Genomic DNA, 3,480 nt, shown 5'->3' with positions numbered 1-3,480 from the left:
CATCCATTCATCTTTTATACATGCTTAATCCATACTGAGTCACAGCGGAGCTTGTGGCATTCCCAAAACAACCAAAAACAATGAAAAAGTTAAACCTCTTCCCTCATTTTTAAACATTTTATAACTAAACTGTTGTGTTATCCTGTTGAAACCTGATGTAATTGTTCAAATAAAAATCTAAAAATACAAAGCATGCTTGAACACGGCAGCAGCCTGGAAAACACACCTCCAAGCTCTTCCTGGAAACTGAGGTCTGATTACTTCTGCTACTCTACATCCTGTCTAAACATGTCTCTGTTCCCGCCTCGTCAGATCTAGAACTTTTCTGCTGAATGTAACAGCTAACCTCATTCACTGCAGCAACACATGGTACATAGATCAGAGCTCAGACCAGGTTCTGCTGTACGGAAGAGAAACTCACACAATTGCTGTACTGAGAGATGAGCTGAGCAGTTCTGATGGACCAAGAAAAATTCTCTTGTTCCATCTGTTTGGATCTACTGAAGGATCCAGTGACTATTCCCTGTGGACACAGCTACTGTAGGAACTGTATCAAAAAACACTGGGATGGAGAAGATCAGAGGAGAATCCACAGCTGTCCTCAGTGCAGGAAAACCTTCAGACCAAAGCCTGTCCTGGAGAAGAACATCATGTTAGCAGAGTTAGTGGAGGATCTGAAGAAGACTGAACTCCAAGCTGCTCCAGCTGATCACTGCTATGCTGGACCTGAAGATGTGGCCTGTGATGTCTGCACTGGAAGGAAGATGAAAGCTGTGAAGTCCTGTCTGGTCTGTTTAGTTACTTACTGTGAGAAACATCTTAAGCTTCATTATGAATCTCCTGCTTTTCAAAAACACAAACTGGTGGACCCCTCTAAGAAGCTCCTGGAAAATATCTGCTCTCGTCATGATGAGGTGATGAAGATCTTCTGTCGTACTGATCAGCAGTGTATCTGTTATCTCTGCACTATGGATGAACATAAAGGTCATGAAACAGTCCCAGCTGCGGTAGAAAGGACTGAGAAGCAGAAGAAGCTCCAGGTGAGTCGACAACAAATCCAGCAGAGAATCCATGACCAAGAGAAAGATCTGAAGCTACTTCAACAGGAGGTGGAGGCCATCAATGTCTCTGCTGATAAAGCAGTGGAGGACAGTGAGAAGATCTTCACTGAGCTGATCCATCTCATCCAGAAAAGAAGCTCTGATGTGAAGCAGCAGATCAGATCCCAGCAGGAGACTGAAGTGAGTCGAGTCAAAGATCTTCAGGAGAAGCTGGAGCAGGAGATCATTGAGCTGAAGAGGAAAGATGCTGAGCTGAAGCAGCTCTCAAACACAGAGGATCACAACCAGTTTCTCCACAACTACCCCTCACTGTCAGCACTCAGTGAGTCTACACACTCATCCAGCATCAATAGTCGTCCTCTGAGAAACTTTGAGGATGTGACAGCAGCTGTGTCAGAGCTCAGAGATATATTACAGGACATCCTGAGAGATACATGGACAAACATCTCATTGATGGTCACTGAGGTGGAGGTTATACGGTCAGAACCAAAGACGAGAGCTGGATTCTTAAAATATTCACAAGAAATCACTCTGGATTCAAACACAGCAAACAAATATCTGTTATTATCTGAGGGGAACAGAAAAGTAACAAGAATGAACCAACAACAGTTTTATCCTGATCATCCAGACAGATTCACTCATTGGCCCGAGGTCCTAAATAAAAAGAGTCTGACTGGACGTTGCTACTGGGAGGTGAAGTGGAAAGGAGAAAGAGGTGTTGTTGGTGTAGCAGTTTCATACAAGAACATCAGCAGAGCAGGAGAATCTGATGAATGCTTATTTGGATTCAATGACAACTCTTGGTCATTATATTGTGACACAAACAGTTTTACATGTTATCACAACAGAGTTGAAACTTCAGTACCAGGTCCAGTTTCCTCCAGACTAGGAGTGTATTTGGACCACAGAGCAGGTATTCTGTCTTTCTACAGAGTCTCTAAAACCATGACTCTCCTCCACAGAGTCCAGACCACATTCACTCAGCCTCTACATGCTGGGATATGGCTTTATGATGGATCCTCTGCTGAGTTTGTTAACCTTAAATAGTCAGAATTGTTCTGAGGTCCAGTTGGTTAAAATGTGTATTTTAGTTCCAGTTTCTTTAGTCTCCATCATTGTTGCTGAGAGCTCATTGTTGTGTCATTTCTTCACTGCTCAGAGATCAGCTGTCTTTATGGAGCTACTTTGTCATCTTGTTTGTTGTTTTGTTGATGTTGGAGTTTGTTTGGGTGCTGCCCCTTCCTGTTTCTGTTCAGCCATGGAGGCTATCACTGCTCAGGAGGATTTTTATTCGCCTAAACTAATTACATTTACATTTATTACTTTGTCAGACCAAATGTTGTTGTTGTTCAAATCCATGTACAGATGAGCTGATGGAAACTATAATTAACATGTTCATCATCAATCATGACATAATCACTCGTTATTTTATTGGACAAACATCAGATTCTGGATCAAACTGTATGAATAATGTAAATTTCTACCTGAACTCATGAGTTCTTCTACTGACTTTATTGATTTAATGTGTCAGTCTGTAACTTTGACCTGTTTCTAACAGATGGCTGTGTACAGCAGTTTAGGATTTACTCCTTTCATTTCAGTTCTTCTTTAAAGTCATCTGTGTACCTCCAGTCACTAGGTGACAGCAATGCTAAAACAAATCAACAGACTGCCTGTACCAGTGGAAGAAGTGCACAGCACCGGTGTAAACAGTCCAGATGGGGGAGAGATGGAGAGGTTTGTCATCGGAGTAAAGAGAAAAACGGAGGATTTGTCATTGGCAGGAAATGGGGCTAAACATAAAATCAGAAAATATGATGTAGCCTACCTTGTCCTTTTATTCACCGTTAATACGGCCAGACATGAGGAAAGAGTTGTTTGTGTTTTGTGTCTAAAAACTCAGCAGATAGCATGAAACCAAACCAATTAAGGTGGCACCTGGAGACTTTACACCCCAGTTCTACCAGTAAGTCATTGGACTTCTTTCATCAAAAACCCGATGAGCATCCCCAACAGGCCAGTCATTCTGTGAGCGCGACATCAGTGAATAAAATAACTGAAATATTATTGGTGCAAAGTGTCGTATACTTTGAGAAAGGGAAGGAGCTGATGGAGCAAGGGTCTAATGTTTACAATGCTTAAAAATAGCTTTGAATGTTATTGCATAAGTTCTACAAAAATGCACTTCCTAGCCAATCCTTTGCACTTTTCTTTGCTAGTAAATCCAACTGTTTTACTGTTTCAACTGGTTTTACTGTTTTCATGATAGAAAATAATTGAGAACCGCTGATTTAAATTAACATCAAGTGACGGGTTTGTAACTCTGGTTATTTTTGGACAAAGAAGTTAATAAACATGAGTCACTGTTTCAGTATAAAAAAGAGTCTGTGTTTGTGTTTCATCGCATCTTATTAATATA

General features: G+C 41.2%; 1 pseudogene; it reads left to right on the top strand.

The window, feature by feature from the left end:
* Positions 1 to 440: 440 nt before the first annotated feature.
* Positions 441 to 2,108, top strand: LOC124881040 (annotated as a pseudogene).
* Positions 2,109 to 3,480: the final 1,372 nt, after the last annotated feature.

This window comes from Girardinichthys multiradiatus, chromosome 14, assembly GCF_021462225.1.
Source record: "Girardinichthys multiradiatus isolate DD_20200921_A chromosome 14, DD_fGirMul_XY1, whole genome shotgun sequence".
Taxonomy (NCBI): domain Eukaryota; kingdom Metazoa; phylum Chordata; class Actinopteri; order Cyprinodontiformes; family Goodeidae; genus Girardinichthys; species Girardinichthys multiradiatus.
The sequence above is the reverse complement of the archived record's forward strand: the minus strand, read 5'-3'. Positions and strand labels throughout refer to the sequence as shown.